This window comes from Chiloscyllium plagiosum, unplaced genomic scaffold (assembly GCF_037043375.1).
Source record: "Chiloscyllium plagiosum isolate Xiang-an unplaced genomic scaffold, Cpla_swu_hap1 HiC_scaffold_2, whole genome shotgun sequence".
Classification (NCBI taxonomy): Eukaryota; Metazoa; Chordata; class Chondrichthyes; order Orectolobiformes; family Hemiscylliidae; genus Chiloscyllium; species Chiloscyllium plagiosum.
The window spans coordinates 100,834,953-100,853,736 of record NW_028270140.1 but is presented as its reverse complement, the minus strand read 5'-3'; positions in this window follow the sequence as shown (position 1 = coordinate 100,853,736).

The following is an 18,784-nucleotide window of genomic DNA, read 5'->3' as shown; positions in this document are numbered from 1 at the left end:
CTAATAGTGAACTGTCTCAGACTAATCTACTCAGCAACACCGACTTCTACTTGCATGTAATATTTGGGACAGTGAACATGCCCAAATATGTTTCAGACAGTTGGCACCAAGTATAAGCAGGTCGAGGGAAAGAAAGAAATAAGGAAGATATTCAAAGTTGAGGATTGAAAAGTGATCTTTTGAAGCATAGAGATATTGAGAGAACCTGATAGGATGAATACCAAGAGGATTTTCCTTCGTGACTGAAAATAAAAAATGCTGGAGAACACATCAGATCAGATATAGCCATGGAGAGACAGCAAGCTACTGCTTCAAGTCTAGATGACTCTTGCTCAGAGCGACTCTTATGAAGAGTCATCTCAACTCAAAACGTTAGCTTTCTTTCTCTCCGTGGATGCAGCCTGACTTGCTGTGATCTCCAGCATATGTTGTTTTCCGTAGAGATTCCAGCATCTGCAGTAATTTGCTTCTACATTTGACCTTTCTTCTTGTGGGTGGGGAGACTAAAAGTAGGGGACATAGCTTAAGAATAAGAGGTCTCTCATATAAAACAGAGATGGGGAATACGATTTTCCTCATTAAAAGTAAAATGTGGCACTGTGGCTCAGTGGTTAGCACTGCTGCCTCATGGGAACTCAGGTTCAATTCTGGTCTTGGGTGACTGTGTGGAGTTTGCACATTGTCCCCAGTGTCTGCGTGGGTTTTCCTCTGGGTGCTCTTGTTTCCTCCCACAGTCCAGAGATGTGTAGGTTAAATGCATCGGCCATGGGAAATTGCCCATAGTGTCCAAGGTTGTGCAGGCTAGGTGAATTAGCCATGGTAAATTTGGGCGGGCTGCTGTTTGGAGAGTTGGTGTAGACTGGATGGGCTGAGTGGCCTGCTTCCACACACAGTAGGGATTCTATGAATTTTTTCTTCTGAAGGTAGTGAAAGCCAGTATTTAAATTCATTTAAGGCTGAGCTATAGAGATTCTTAATAGACAATGGAGTCACGGATTATGAAGGGGCAGACAGGAATTTGGAGCTGAGACCACAACAAATCAGCTAACATCTAATAACTGGTGGGACAGACTCACAGGGCCAAATTGCCCACTCCTGCTCCTAAGTCCTGTTATCTTAAAGGCAAGTTAAAAGGGATTTAATGGTACTGAGACTTGCAGAAAGATGGAAGCATTTAAAAGGAAAATTGCACAGTAAACATGAAATGACTAAACATTCAGGCAACATAGAGAAACTAGTCACAGGAGGAGAGGTTGGAATTAGATTAGATTAGATTACAGTGTGGAAACAGGCCCTTCAGCCCAACAAGTCCACACCGACCCGCCGAAGCGAAACCCACCCATACCCCTACATTTACCCCTTACCTAGCACTACGGGCAATTTAGTGTGGCCAATTCACCTGACCCTGCACATCTTTGTGATGTGGGAGGAAACCGGAGCACCCGGAGGAAACCCACGCAGACACGGGGAGAACGTGCAAACTCCACACAGTCAGTCGCCTGAGGCGGGAATTGAACCCGGGTCTCTGGCGCTGTGAGGCAGCAGTGCTATGGGTGAGAGGTGGAGAGAAATTGAGGGACCTGCGTGTGTGACAAAGAAACTAGTCATACAGTTCCCCAAGTTGAGTGAAATGAAGATGTGAGTGAGATGTAGAGCTAGAAAGGTTGCAAATATAAGTTGGATAACTGCCCTGCGTGATTTGTAATTGAGGGCGAAGGTTGAAATCAGTGCACTAGCTAGAAGGACTCAGAACATAGGAGATGGGTGGTAAAAACTTCATATGCATGGCAGCTTATGATGGAAGATAATTTATGTGATGAAATTTATGAGAAGGATGGAATTATGTTTCAGTCTCTGAGGAGATAAAGTTGCCTCTATCATTGTACAAAGGCTCTCCAGCCACTAAAGGACAGCCCATATAGAGTCTGAAGAAGTCTCAGGGGCTTTTCAGAGATTCCAAGAGCCTCTGAGTTGCTAATAAAATTAGCATATAAAGAAAATAGCTACCTCCTCAGGATTATGCAAGCATCTTTGCTACACTGATATTGCCACTGAGAAGAATTGAAAGGCCCTTGTCAGCTGTCATAGTAACACTTGATACCAGTGTTACCATGACAGTGAACAGGGATCTTTCATTTGGTGTCTCTGCATTAAGCATTGCAAAGGAAGAAATTACAAACAAAAAAAAATCAAGAATATATTTCATTTTCATGCAATTTCAAAACATTCATCCTTTTCATAGAAAAATCAATTGCAGTCAGGAACAAGGTCAATATCAAGCCAGTTCTTTTGCTTTTTAATAAATCTTCGGTCTGAGCACAGGCATACATATATATTGCTGCAAGATATCACAACATGTTCCCTTTCTGCTGTCTGAAGTGGATGTTGCTACCTGATCACCATTTTAAATTTTCTGATACTGAGACCTTTGTCATTATTGAAGATGCAACAACATGAAGAGGGTTTTTTATTCTTGCATGGACTATGAGAGTCGGCGGCTAGGCCAGTATTAAGTACTTATCCCTCATTACCCAGAGGGCAGTTGAGAGTCAACCAGATTGCTATAGGTCTGGAGTCACATATAGATGAGACCATGTAAGAATGGCAGTTTCCATCCCTAAAGGATATTTGTAAACAAGATTGATTTTTATGTAAGCAGTTGCATGGCCATTGTTAGATTCTAAATTCTAGATTCTTAAAAATCTTTCATTTGTTTTTAATGATCCCACCAATCCTCATCCTAAAGCCACAGGGAATATTAGTTCAAAAACATTACCTGCTTGCCTTCAATTTTCATAGATCTTTTAGTAAAAGATGCTCATGTTGCTAATCTCAGGTGTAAATCAAGGAGTCAGCCATCAAATGCTTATGTCTTAATCTACTAAATAAACAAATAGTTGCCAATTGCAGTTAAAATATAGAGTCATAGAGATGTACAGCATGGAAACAGACCCTTCGGTCCAATCCGTCCATGCCGACCAGATATCCCAACCCAATCTAGTCCCACCTGCCAGCACCCGGCACATATCACTCCAAACCCTTCCTATTCATATACCCATCCAAATGCCCCTTAAATGTTGCAATTGTACCAGCCTCCACCACATCCTCTGGCAGCTCATTCCATACACGTTCCACCCTCTGCATGAAAAAGTTGCTCCTTAGGTCTCTTTTATATCTTTCCCCTCTCACCCTAAACCTATGCCCTCTAGTTTTGGACTCCCCGATCCTAGGGAAAAGACTTTGTGTATTTATCCTATCCATGCCTCTCATAATTTTGTAAACCTCTATAAGGTCACCCCTCAGCCTCCGACGCTCCAGAGAAAACAGCCCCAGCCTGTTCAGTCTCTCTCTATAGCTCAAACCCTCCTGGCAACATCCTTGTAAATCTTTTCTGAATCCTTTCAAGTTTCACAACATCTTTCTGATAGGAAGGAGACCAGAATTGCACGCAATATTTCAACAGTGGCCTAACCAATGTCCTGTACAGCCGCAACATGACCTCCCAACTCCTGTACTCAATACTCTGACCAATAAAAGAAAGCACACCAAATGCCTTCTCCACTATCCTATCTACCTGTGACTCCACTTACAAGGAGCTATGAACCTGCACTCCAAGGTCTCTTTGTTCCATGAGATCTAACCTTGCTAATCAGTCTCTCATGGGGAACCTTGTCGAACGCCTTACTGAAGTCCTTATAGATCATATCTACTGCTTTGCCCTCATCAATCTTCTTTGCTACTTCTTCAAAAAACTCAATCAAGTTTGTGAGACATGATTTCCCACGCACAAAGCCATGTTGACTATCCCGAATCAGTCCTTGCCTTTCCAAATACATGTACACCCTGTCCCTCAGGATTTCCTCCAACAACTTGCCCACCACTGAGGTCAGGCTCACCGGTCTATTTTTCCCTGGCTTGTCTTTATCGCCCTTCTTAAACAGTGGCACCACATTTGCCAGCCTCCTGTCTTCCGGCACCTCACCTGTGACTATTGATGATACAAATATCTCAGCAAGAGGCCCAGCAATCACTTCTCTAGCTTCCCACAGAGTTCTCGGGTACACCTGATCAGGTCCTGGGGATTTATCCACCTTTAACCGTTTCAAGACATCCAGCACTTCCTCCTCTGTAATTTGGACATTTTGCAAGATGTCACCATCTATTTCCCTGCAGTCTATATCTTCCATATCCTTTTCCACAGTAAATACTGATGCAAAATATTCATTTAGTATCTCCCCCATATTTCATGATAATGCAACATGCTTAGTGCCTTGAGTTCCACCCTTAAAACACATACAAACATATACACCATCAACTCCACCCACCCCACCTGTCCCCCTTTGGATAATATCAAGTTTCTTGAGTGTTATTAGAACTGCACATACACGGGCAGAGGAAGGTATTCGATTACAATCCTGACTTGCCTTGTGGATGGTGGACAAACTTTGGGGAGACAGCAGTTAAGGTATCAGCCTGAGAATTCACGGATTCTGACCTCTTCCTGCAGCTACAATATTTACATGTCTGGTTCATTCCAATTTCTGGTGAATGGTAACACACAAGAAGTTCACACTGGGCAGTTCAGTTACAGTAATGCCATTGAAGTCAAGAGTAGATGGTTAGAAACTCCTTTGTTGGTGATAATCATTGCTGGGCACCTAGGGTCATAGAGTCGTCGAGAGTCATAGAGGTTTACAGCATGGAAACAGGCCCTTTGGCCCAACCTGTCCATGTCATCCAGTTCTCACAATTAAACTAGTTCATTTGCCTTGTGTTGACTAAATGCTGTCTAGAACATTCTGGATAAAGACACAAATTGCTTCAGTATTTCAGATGTTGTGAACTGCATTTAAGTTTGGGCAATCATCAGTAAATACCCCTACTTTCTGACCTTATGATGGAGGAAAGGTCATTGTTGAAACAGTTAAAGGAGGTCAGCTTTTATACACAACCTTGAGAAATTCCAGCAACAATGTCATGGAATTAAGATAGATGGCCTCCAGCAACCAGAATAACAGTAGTTCATCCTTTTCAGTTCATCAAAAGATTGTTCATGCTTCAAATATCTTCACTTGGGTAATTTATGGATCATTTAAGTTGTAGCTACAATGCTAGTCTACAATGTCATGACATGCAATGCATTTCAGTGGTGAGACAAAGTTTTGGTAATGCTGGTACTGGCTGTCAAAGAAAATTGACATTGCACCAATTCTCTTCTCTGTTCTCCTCACTGCACCTCACATCCAGAAAGTTACTCAGAAGTGAAGGAATAATCTACAGAATTGCCTGGAAAATGTTCAGCCATGCCATTTTCAATTCCAAAAAAAACTGCTCCAACCTCATTCATTGTGCTTCAGAATATAGTTGATGTCATGTCTATGCTCACTCAGGAACTGATCTCCAGGTCAGTGTTGGTTTTTTCTGCAAAGCAAACATGAATGGACCTTTTGCTAAATACCCAGAAAACTCTTCCAACCAGCTCCTGGAACACAAAACCTCTTCCTTTTCATCAAACTCAACAGTGAGATCCTGGAAAAAACAGCTTTGGAAACTTTGTCTCAATGAAGACAGGCATTGGCAACAAAATCATCTTTGCAATGTACCACTTCAGCCTTCAAGCAACTGAGGAAGAGAGCAGTTGTGTTCAGGATCTTAAATCCAATATTCAGATCATGATTTACTGGATATATTAATTCACTTGCTCCTATATGATTTGGAGACTTGGACAATCTATGGCAAATATCTCAAATCACAAGAGAAGTTCCACTTATGATATCTTTATGAAATTCTCTAAATCCAGTGACAAATAGCCAATCCAGCATTAATGTCCTTTCCTAAGTTAACTTGTCTAACATTGAGGTATGAATCATTAAGTACTGGATCTACATATTGGTTATATAGTTCATATGCCTGATATCAGGCTCACAGAGCAACTGCTCCACTCGTGACCCAGTTGTAGCTATGAATTTCCAGGAGGATAGTGGGAATATGTTAACAAAATCTTCAAAGCATCTTTGCAGAATCAAACATCCCAATTAACTCAAGAGAATTGCTGGCCTGTGACCTATCCAAATGGAAAGGATGTAAGCACATGAAGACCATTTATCAGGAAGGTGCAGAGGAAGAATCAAGCTATTGCTCGAGTACATGATCCTCCACACAACCCATCTACACAATGCTTCAAGCAGCAACTGACCTGTAGATGGCAGAGTGTGCAGATCACACATTAGACTTGAAAGTCATTTCAAACTGGAGTGACAGTGAGCTACCCTCCATCTTGAGAAAAACAAGTCACCCTCAATCCTGAGGTAACAAGTCACTCTTGATCCTGAAGGAAACATGTCATATATTTATATACAATGTGGATTGTAATCATTTTGAATTTACTTTTTGAATCCTTATTCTCCTAAAAGAATAGGATAACATGTGTATCTACTGCAATATGTTTATGTTATGGCTAATATGTTTAAGGATTGATAGAATGAATATGTTAAAGATGATTTTCAGGTAACTGCATCACCAAATCTAAAGTGTTGGGAAAACAGATAATGGGTCCTCTTCAGGTTATGTAGTGAAACACAAGCATATGCTGTTTGTTTACAACATTAAAACCATATAGAGAAAGATGGCATTTTGTCAACAGATTTAATATTTCACATTTCAGTGAGTTATATTCCATCCAGGGTGTGGAAGAACTTTAGGCTAGGAAGAAAAACAGATGGCATCATTCTGTTTTCAATTAAACTGACTTGCTCACAGGATTTGATCTAGATTGTGGGCAGTATCCATAGAAACAACAGATGACTTATAATAAAAGGATTCACGTAAAAAATGAGCTGGACACTGCTGAAAGGAAAATATACATTGAAAAAAATACAACAGCACTGAACATTTATTTTCCAAGTTATTCCATTTATATCAACTTTTACAATTCTGATCAGAGACTGTGATTGAAGTTGTAATCATTATATAAATAATCTCATATCCTGTTGGCTACATTCATGTATAGAATATCTACAGGTCAGCCTTCTCAATTTATCCTGTTGCCTTCAAAGGTTTTTATGCATACACAACCATATTCACCAAGTCCCGCTCTGTACTTGTATTCCCTTTAAACTATACTTTTCTTTATATACATCCTTTCCTCACTCTTCCTACCAGAGTGCGCCACTAAACACATATCTGCACTAAATTCATTAGAAGTCCTGCATATGTTCTATCTCAGCAGCAGTGGTGGTACAGTGACACACAGTTGGGCCAGAGTTGCCCTTTGAAGTCCTCAACGTTGACCCAGAGAACCCAATACTTCTGCAACTACACACAGTTTCTTCTATGTCTCTAAAATATTATAGCAGCAACATTTAATTAGAGGAATGCACACAAATATACAGAAATATTGATTTGCCCATGTGCAATCATTAAATACTATAGTACAAAGTATTTGGAGTAGATAGGAATTTCAGTAGTATTTCAGAAAGCAACAACAATGGATCACCATTTGTTCAGATTGACACAGTCGATGTATTCATCTTTTTTAACCAAGGCTGGCTCAGACTCATCTCACTAAATCAGATAAGCAGACAATTCTGGAATTTATTATTTCCTAATCTGAATTACATTAACATATTACTGACACACATAGATGCTTCATACTGTCACATTTGACCACATGTAGGATCAAGGAGCCCTAGCAGAAATAGAATCAGTGGAGAATCGGGGGGGGGGGGGGGGGGGATCATTCTGCTAGTAGGAATTACACATAGCAGAGAGAGAGTTGGTTGTGATTGTTGGAGCTCAGCTATCTCAGCCACAGCCCTTCTCTGCAGGAGTTCCTCAGCTTGGTGTTTTGGGCCCAACCATCTTCAGCTTCTTCATCAATGGTCTTCCCTCCATCATAAAGTCAGAAGTGGGGATGTTTGCCAATGATTGCACAATGATTTTCATCACCATGAATATTCAGATGCAGAAACAGTCCATGTCCAAATTCCACATGACAACATCCAGGCTTTGGCTGGCAAGTGGGGCAAGTAACATTCGCGCCACATAAGTGCTAGGCAATGATTATTTCCAACAAAAGAAAATTTAACTATCTCCTCTTAATATTCAATGGAGTGATCATTACTAAATCCCCCACTATCAACTTCCTGAGGGTTGCTACTAACCAGAAACTGATCTGAGCCAGCCATATAAATACTATGGCTACCAGAGCAGGTCAGAGGATAGGAATCCTGTGGTGTGTTACTCACCTTCTGATTCCTCAAAGCCTATCCACCATCTACAAAGCAGAAGTCAGAGAGTGTAATGGAATACTCACCACTTGCTTGGATGTGGGCAAGTCTAAAAACACTCAAGAAGCTTGACACCATTCAGGGCAAATCAGCCCACTTAATTGGCACCACATCTACAAATATTCACTCTCTCCACTACAATGCTCAGTAGCAGCAGTGTACACCATCTACAAGATGCACCGCAGAAAGGTCTTGAAACATTATATTCTAAACCCATGTCCACTACTATCTCCAAAAAAGGGCAGTAGCTTCATAGGAACAACACCACCTAAAATTGCTCTCCAAGACACTCAGCATCTTGACTTGGAAATATATGATTATTTCTTCACTGTCAGAGGTTAAAATCCTGCTGGGCTATTAAGGGATATGGGGGTCTAGATTACAGTGGTGCTGGAAAAGCACAGCAGATCAGGTCAGAATTCCTGCTGAAGGGCTTTTGCCTGAAACGTCGATGTTCCTGCTCCTTGGATGCTGCCTGACCTGCTGTGCTTTTCCAGCACCGCTCTAGTCTGGACTCTGATCTCAGCAGTCTCTGGATCAGTGGTGCTGGAAGAGCACAGCAATTCAGGCAGCATCCGAGGACAGGCAAAATCGACGTTTCGGGCAAAAGCCCTTCATCAGGAATAAAGGCAGAGAGCCTGAAGCGTGGAGAGATAAGCTAGAGGAGGGTGGGGGTGGGAGAGAGTGGCATAGAGTACAATAGGTCAGTGGGGAAGGAGATGAAGGTGATAGGTCAGGGAGGAGAGGGTGGAGTGGATAGGTGGAAAAGGAGCTGGGCAGGTCGGACAAGTCCGGACAGGTCAGGGGATCGAGTTTCTGGAGGTTAGAAGCTAGGATGAGGTGGGGGAAGGGGAAATGAGGAAACTGTTAAAATCCACATTGATGCCCTGGGGTTGAAGTGTTCCGAGGCGGAAGATGAGGCGTTCTTCCTCCAGGCGTCTGGTGGTGAGGGAGCGGCGGTGGAGGAGGCCCAGCACCTCCATATCCTCGGCAGAGTGGGAGGGGGAGTTGAAATGTTGAGCCACTGGGCGATGTGGTTGATTGGTGCGGGTGTCTCGGAGATGTTCCCTAAAGCGCTCTGCTAGGAGGCGTCCAGTCTCCCCAATGTAGAGGAGACCGCATCGGGAGCAACGGATACAATAGATGATATTAGTGGATGTGCAGGTAAAACTTTGATGGATGTGGAAAGCGCCTTTGGGGCCTTGGATGGAGGTGAGGGAGGAGGTGTGGGCGCAGGTTTTACCTCTGATCTCAGCAGTCCTCACTTTCATCAATTAAGGGATATGGACCATAGATAGGTTAGGCCACAGATCAGCCACGTTCTCATTGAATGTTTGATCAAGCTTGAGGGGCTGATTGGCCTAATCCTGTTCCAATGTACCCCAATCCATTAGATGTTATCCCCCAGAAGTTCCCTTCTCAAGGGCATCTCAGAATCTGGAAATCCCCAATCCTAAATCCTTTACCACAACCTCCAAATATTTACCAAGTGTTCATCCAGCACTGAATGTCTTCTCAAAGCTAAGAATGCAGCACCAGCAGTGGCTACTGGAGGTATTGGAGGGCTACTGGTCTCCAGCAGCCCTCTGAATCAGAAGCTCCTATAACTGAGGGGCACAAGTCTCTCCTCAACACATAAAATAGAAATTGGCCGTTTAATTAAAGCAGATGTTGTGGGGAAAATCACCAGCCTTGGAGTCAGAGCCGGGGTTCAATGACAGAGTTTATTGCCCAAGGAAATACCAGAGCTCCAGGGAGAGAAAGACACCAACAGCACAGTGGTCAGCTGCGAATCTTCTCTCAACCCGGAGCACATGTCAAGACACATTTATACATTTTGTGGTATAATAGATCAGTGATGAGGTTATTGTCTCTGTAACATGGTTTGTTTATTGAAAACATTGCAGAATCATTAATAGCTTCGGTGCAGTCATTGTCAGTTCCAGCACAGCCTTTGTTAATTTCAATGGCTGCACGGAAGTCCATTGCTATAGTAATGGGCTCTAATCACTCTTCTTGAAAAGGACAATTACTGTGGCCCTGGCTATCATCACTCTGTATTGAGTCTGTATCAGTCTGTTAGCATTTCTATCAAAGATGTTACTGGACCCAGACACCTCAACAAGCAGTATGTGCTACTCATGTGTATTCTCTCCCTCACCCGCCTTAAACTAATCAATTAGGTTGGGAGTGCATTATTCTGGCATTCTGGTGGCCCCAGGCAGTATCTGTGCTTGCTCTGCTGTCTCTCTGCATATTGTGGTCTGACAGCCATCTTGTGTGTCAAGTGGCCAACTTATAGCTCAGCAGCCATCTTGTGTGTCCGTGTGCCTAGTGTCTCCCTCCCCGTGCCATCTCTTACTTCACAGAGCAGCTCATTCCAAGCATTGGCAGGCTGCCCCACCCTCCCCAGTGACATTTTATCTGCCAGAGGTTGACATTATGGGGTGTCAGAATTAACAAAGGCCCACCCCGCACAATCCAGTCCAATGTCTATGTTATGTTCTTTCAACAATTGCTGCCAGACTTGCTAAGTATTGTCAGCAATTCTCTTTTTTTATTTTTTCATTTCCATGTTCCAGCATTTATAGCGTTTTGTTTCTAGTTAGGTATTGAGTAAGCATTGCAGATACAAAATTGCTAAACTTTGCTTGAATGTGCCCAAGCTAGGGGTGTGCAGAGCATTTAGAGTTTCTTTTGCTGATAGCTACACAGTCGGTTTTGATATAATGCGATAGTCCGGTTTTCATGTGATCTCACGTTAAAAGAAAATAGCGCAATAGCAACGCCATTTAAACGAATGGGGCCAGAATCATATTATAACCAATACAGGTAAAGAAAGTTTGCTTTCTAAAATGAACGTCTAAATTGTTCAATTGCTTTAAAGCCAATTTGCATTGAAGAAACACATGTTATAGCAGTGGGGATTAACTCAGACTCTGCGATAATGCTAGCAGTTAAGCAGGATGCTAGCACTTACTGAATCATGTCAGAAAAATTATATTTAGGGTAGGTGTAGGATGGTCACCAAGATCCATAATAAATGCCTCAAAAATAGGTGGGAAGGCAAGAAGAGATTGAAACAAGGAGCCAATGGAAGAATATAGATAGGTTAAGTGAATGGACAAGAACCTGGCAAATGGAATATAATGTGGGAAAATGTCAGGTTGACAGAAGAATAGAAGCACTATTAAATGGCAAAGACTGTAGAAGATTACAGAGCAGAGGAATTTAAGAGGCCTCATCCATGAATCACAAAAAGCTGGCATCCAATTTCAAGGGGTAATATGGTAGGCAAATGGACTCTATTCAATGGGAATAGAGTATAATAATAGGGAAGAAAGTGAGGTCTGCAGATGCTGGAGATCAGAGCTGGAAATATGTTGCTGGAAAAGCGCAGCAGGTCAGGCAGCATCCAGGGAACAGGAGAATCGACGTTTCGGGCATAAGCCCTTCTTCAGGAATTCCTGAAGAAGGGCTTATGCCCGAAACGTCGATTCTCCTGTTCCCTGGATGCTGCCTGACCTGCTGTGCTTTTCCAGCAACACATTTCCAGCTATAATAATAGGGAAGTTTTGCTAAAACAATACAAAACCAATAGCTGGAATACTGTGAACAGTTTTTGTCCCCAAATGGGAAGGATGATATTAAACTGGAAAGGGTTCAGAGAAAAGTTACATGGATTTTAGCAAGACTGGAGGGTTTGAATTGGGCTGGGACTGGAACACAGGAGGTTGAGGAAGGAACTTAGAGGTTTATAAAATCATGACAGGCATAGATAAGGTGAATAGCTATGGTCTTTTCCCAAGGTAGGGGAGTCCAAAACTAGAGGGCATAGATTTAAGGTGAGAGGGGAAAGATTTAAAAGGACCTCAAGGATAGCGTTTCACACACATGGTGGTTTATGTATGGAATGAGCTGCCAGAGGAAGTGGTAGAGATGGCTATGATTACAACATTTAAACAACATTTGGACAGGTACGTGAATAGGAAAGATTTAGAAGGATATGGGCCAAATGCTGGCAAATGGGATTAGATTAGTTTGGGAAATCAGGTTGGCACAGACAAGTTGGACCAAAGGTTCTATTTCCTTGCTATTTAACTCCATGACTCTATAAATGCAGAACAGAAAATTAGAGAATAAAGCAATCATAAATATCAGGGCCTCATGCTGCATGAAGAAAACACAATGATCTCTCAATACTTTTGTGTCATAACAGAAAATTATCTGAAGTTCTTCATTATGTTGAATATTATATACCTGGTTATTGGTATATTTTTTAATCTCAGAAATATTCGCACTAACTTTTCTGATCTTCATTAGTCATACCTTACATGCACTTCAGAACAAAATTAATCAATTCATGCTATCTGTCCAGTTCAATTAGCAGAAATAATCAACTTTCCATTTTCTAATGCATAGTTCTGGAGTGCCTCTCATATCTCACTGAGCCTTTTTAGAATTAATGAATTATTTATCTATTCAGCAGCTGTGGAGTAGACATTTTGCATTTTCAGTTCCAGTAAACAGTTGGATTTATTTACAATGTAATAGATCACATAGGTAATCTAGAGTTCAAATTTCAATGGGCCTGAAATTGCACAAGTACAAAAAGCTAACTTTTCATGCCATTTAAACTTGGACAACAGTCAGCTGGTTAGTATGTCCTACAGTGTGTCTATAAGTAATTATCTCACAAAAAATGGATAACTACTATAGTGTGGTTTTGAAGACAATTTGGCTGTTAATAGAACTGGTATATTATAAGTACAATATTTGGACACAGTGTTTTTTACAATTATGAAGTGCAGTATCCTACATAGCTTTTTTTGTAATTAAGAAACACAGCACACGGAAGAAAATTATATTCAAATATTTTATCTTCTAACAAGAAGAGATACATCTTGCAATATTAATCTGCCAACACAGTGACAACTAAAAACATTTATTCTGAATTGTACTATAAAACCAAAAAACACAGCATGTCTTTTTTTCTGAGCACTGTATCTTTCAGAGTTGCATATATTTCCACAGAGCCTGCATTAATATTGTTGTTTGAGTTAAAAGGCTAAGCTCATCTCAACCTTTTCACACTTTACATAGGTTCTTTAACTCTTCAAGCATGTTCCACCATGCAGTGAGATTGTGGTTCCAATATTTTTTTTCCCATGCCCCCTTGTCCTAGGTTCCTAAACTAGCAGAAATAGTTTCTCCCAAACCAAGCTGTTGGTTCTCCTTAATAACTTGAAAATGGTGTTCAAATCAACTGTAACCTTCAAATTTTACAGAAATACTATTTTGTGTTGTGTAATCGCTCCTCATAATTTATCATTTTCATCCTGTGTATTACTTTTGGAAACCTATGCTACACAACTTCCAAGGCAAATATATCTACTTAGGTGTGCTTACATATTTTGCATTTGGTATGGCCAGTACGTTGTAGAGATGTAGCAAGACTTCTAGCTCTTGCCTTCTAATCCTGTAGATATAAAGACGAGCATTCCAGAAGCTTAATGTTGTATATGGGTCGGGAAAGATTTAAAAGGGTTAAGACTTAACTGAGTGCAATAAGCACAGCTTTCTAATTGCATGAGCTCATAGTGGGGTAGAAAAAAGTAGGATCTCATGGGAGACAGAACTAAGACTAGATCCTTTCCTAGATTTTGGCCTTCACATATAATGATCTTCTTGCCGGTGACTGCCTTATATGTGTGTAGTGGGGGGATTTGGGATTAGAGTTTTAACTTCTAGTCATATGTCTAAGGTCCACAATTGTTTACTTGTGTTCAGAGTCTATTTGTTTGCAATAAATAGTACTTTTTTGTTAAGCATGATTTATGTCCAGCTGGCTCGGTAAATGAGATAAATTGGGGAATTGTTACACAATTTTAAAAATGTTTAACATATGTCATGGCTGCAGGAATAGCAGAGTTTGATTTTCAGTGCATTACCCCTGTGAGGTGTCACAATATTAGGGAAGCATTGACAGACTGGGTCTCTTTTCTCTTGAAAACAGAAAGCTCAGGTGTAACTAAATAAAGAACATCAACATTAAGAAAGATTTGGGTCGAGTGAATACAAGGAAAATGTTTCCTATTGTGGGGAAGAGCATAACGAGAAGCCATCAATATAAGGTAGTCACCAAGAGAAACCAATAGAAAATTCAGAAGAAACCTGCTCATCTAAAGAGTGACAAGAATGTGGAACTTGATATCACAGGTTGAAGCAAACTGAATAAATGCACATAAAGGTAAATTAAATAAGTATGTGAGGTACAACTGATGGTTACAATAATAGATTTAGATGGAAAATAGTAGGAAAAGGCTTACATTGAAAATTTGTTGACTGGTTGGGTTGACTGGTCTGTTTCTGTACTATCATATGCCATGTAATCCTAAGGTTTAAAATGCACACCTGAACACACCTTCAATCCCAGGAAGGAAACCCAGTTAGTTCAATTTAAAGGGTTCAGCAATTACTTGCAGATTAGATTATTTACAACGTGGAAACAGGCACTTCGGCCCAACAAGCCCACACCGACCTGCCGAAGTACAACCCACCCAGACCCATTCCCCTACATTTACTCCTTCACCAAACACTACGGGCAATTTAGCATGGCCAATTCACCTAACATGCACATTTTTGGATTGTGGGAGGAAACCGGAGCACCCAGAGGAAACCCACTCAGATGCGAGAAGAATGTGCAAACTTCACACAGAGAGAGTTGCCTGAGGTGGGAGTTGAACCCCAGTCTCTGGCGCTGTGAGGCAGCAGTGCTAACCACTGTGCCACCGTGCCACCCACTTAGTTGCTGATTAAGTTTTTACTCAGGAGAAAGTCAGGACTGCAGATGCTGGAGACCAGAGTTGAAAAGTGTGGTGCTGGAAAAACACAGCAGGCCAGGCAGCTTCCGACGAGCAGGAGAATCGACGTTTTGGGCATAAGCCCTTCTTCAGGAATGCGGAGTTTTTACTCACAATGTCTGGGATTTATTAAAGCATTTGAGAGTGGTGGTGGGGGGCGGGGGGGGGGGGGGGGGTGGCGCGGTTTCTAAAGTTGTTTAAAAGGGTGAAATTGGCTGGAATTGGTGTTGCATCTGGAAAAGATGTTGGTTTTGATATCAAGAGTTCCAATCAGGTTGGTTGCTCCAGTCATAGTTGCTATAGTAACCATCTCTGCAGTGGACTCAGCACAGAAAAGGACAAATCTCTCCAACAGGGTCTACTGGCAGCTTTTCTCTAACCCTAGCCTCAGGCTGGAATTGTGACTGAGACAATTCTGTTTTCCGAAAAAGGAAGTTGGTCACCTCCTCCTAGATCCTCAGAACTGAACAGGATGACACTGTCAGTGGCTTTGAAGGGGACATGGCTCTGCATTTCTTCATGTCACAATCTCTCTTACTGGAGCAGGTGACATCAGTAACATGTCCCAGTTCATCACCCACTGCTGAGTAAGAAGGGTGAAAGTCATTCATTATGCTTGGTATACTTGCCTTCATTGGTCAGTGCATTGTTCAGGTCAGTTGAAATGTTCATGTTGCAACTGTACAAGACATTGGTGAGACCACTTTCGAATACTGCATTCAATTCTAGTCTCCCTGCTATAGGAAGAAAGTTGTTAAACTTGAGAGGGTGCAGAAAAAATTTACAAAGGTGTTGCTGGGACAGCAGGGTTTGGGTTTTAGGGAGAGGTCTGATAGGCTGGGGCTTTGTTCCCTGGAGTTGGACCTTACAGAGGTTTATAAAATCATGAGGGGATGGGTGGGATGAATGGCCAAGGTCTATTCCCCAGGGTAGGGGAATCCAAAATTACAGGGCATAAGCTTAAGGTGAGAGGGAAGAGATTTAACAGGGACCTGAGGGGTAATGATTTGTTGCAGAGGGTGGTGTGTATATGGAATAAGCTACCAGAGGAAGTGGTGGAGGGTGGTACAATTACAACATATGAAAAGCATCTGGAAGAATAGCAAGGGTTTAAAAAGATATGAGACAAATGTTGACAAATGGGACGAGATCAGTTCAAGAATCTGGTCAGCATGGACGAGTTGAATCAAAGGCTCTGGTTCTGTGCTGTATAACTCTATGACTCTATGTTCTTTAATTTTGGTTTCTAAATACACCTTGTGGGAAGAGGACCTCTCTACTCCTATCCATATCCTGCACCTCAACCACCAGTGTTGCTTCACTGCAGCATTCCTTTTTGCCCTTTGACAATATATTGCCTGTTCTTCATGTTGAAGGAATATTCCATAAATAGATTCAGCATCTGCTATTGGCAAAATGAAGCTTGCATGCTGCTTGCAACACTAAAATGGGTGCAGGTTAATAACAGTGCATCTTGGATTGCTGGTGATTGCCTAAAGATCTTTCAAAAAGGTGAATTATCTAACAAAGAACAAATTATAATGGAGGAAAATCAGAAATGCTTTCAGTGATGCATACTGTGACCTATCCAAAACAAATAATACTAAAGGTGGTTTCAATTGTGGTTATTTTGCTACCCATGTTTGATAGCACTTCCAATTCCTTATCCAAATATTGGGCAATAAAGCTAACTGCAAGGTATGTCATTTTATACCAGTTGACTTCCAGTCTACATCTTAAGCATACAGAATTAGGTTTACAACAACTGATGTTCCATGATTTAGATTCAAATGAACTTTAATCAAGGATGGTCATATAGATTAGGTCCAAAAGCCAAAGTGATTAAATCAAATGCTTAAATCAGTCCTAAGTCAAATCATGTCATTTGGATAGGTCACAATATGCGTCATTGAAAACATTCTGCTTTGGCTCCAATATAATATGCTTCTCCATTATAAAATGCTCAATGTTTTAATTTACTTGCCTTTTTAAAGACATATAGACAATCACCAGGAAATCCAGAAATGTCACTCTTTAATTTGTAATTGAAGATCTTATAGCTGGATTGGAAACCAGGCTTTTGAAATTAAGTCCATTTTAAAACTGTGTTAAATTCAGTATTTCCTGCATGGTTTAACAAGCTTCAATTCACGAAATAACCGGCTTTCAACTTAATGGAGTTTGTGTCATCAAGTCACCAACATTCTTACTCTTGCAACAGTTTCCATCTGTAATGCTCTTCGTCATCAACATGTTACATATTACACAACCAGGAAACAGAGCATATAGTGTGGAACATAATCAAGAGACTATTGAACAATAGTACTCTGTCTCATCCCAGATTCTATGTAGAAACCTGTAAAACAAGGGGCTTAGTGCAATAACTGGCCAACTAGGTTGATTAGAACTACACAGCAGAATAACTAAAAACAGAACAGCAATCAACTCAGCAACAGAACAACTTTCAAACAGAATTAACATACTATATTAACATTTTGTCAAAAGAAACAGATCTGTTTCTGGAATAAGGGGCACATTTTTGAGGCTTAAGTCAGAACCCTGCTGTCAGAGTCAAATGTGAATTATGTAACAGCACTATATCAGAACCAACAACCTGACATTGATTTTTGTGGGGTTAGCCAACTAAAGACTGTTTGCAGGCTCTAAAAGCTGGAGGGGCCGCAGAATGCCCATCACAACAGAAGGAGCTACAGGTCAAGGAGAGGAAGGCATCTCCATCTCTCTCAGCACTGTTATCACGCTTGAAATGAAAAGTAGTGACAGACACTGAACTATGTCAATGGGTGACTGTCTGCGTGGAGTTTGCACATTCTCTCCATATCTGTATGGATTTCCTCTGGGTGCTCTGGATTCCTCTCCCAGTCCAAACATGTGCAGGTTAAGTGGATTAACCATTGGAAATGTGGAGTTACAGGGTACGGTAGGGGACTGGGTTTGGATGGGATGTTTTTCAAAGGATAGGCACAGATTCAATGGCCAAATGGCCTCCTTTTACAACTTGTGGGGGTTCTATGATTCTAAACAGCCCTTTCACTACAGTGGGTGATTCTTGGCCTAAAATCTGGAAACAGGTCCTGCTGGATTTTCCCCATTTTTTTCTATATATCAAATATAGGTTAAGGCCAAAGATTTCTGCATCAGGACAGTTTATCAAGGTTCAGAAGGAAAAACAAAGAGTAGATTTTAATATGATAGCTGACCTCCCAAACACACAGCAAGAGAACACATCTCTACTAATGCTGCTTGCCAGCAACCATTTAACACATTGAGTGATTTTGATTAGAGGCAAGACTTCCATCCCTGACATGAGAAGCTGCAGGAATATTATGGGGTACTCCTGCTAGCAAGCCCTTTGCAGGAGCCCCTAATATTCTGTCCTGAGATGGTATGTCAATTGTACCTATAATATCTATTGAGTCAAGTCAGAGGGGGTGAATGGAAGGCGGATGAGGGAATGCAATCAGAAATTGTTCAGTTAGAGGGAGGGGGTTACATTGAAATTAGGAGCAGAATTAGGATATTCAGACCTTAGAGTCAGCTCTGTTTTTCAATATGATCATGGCTAATCCTTTATCTCAAAGCTATATTCCTGCTTTCTCTCCAGACAGCTTG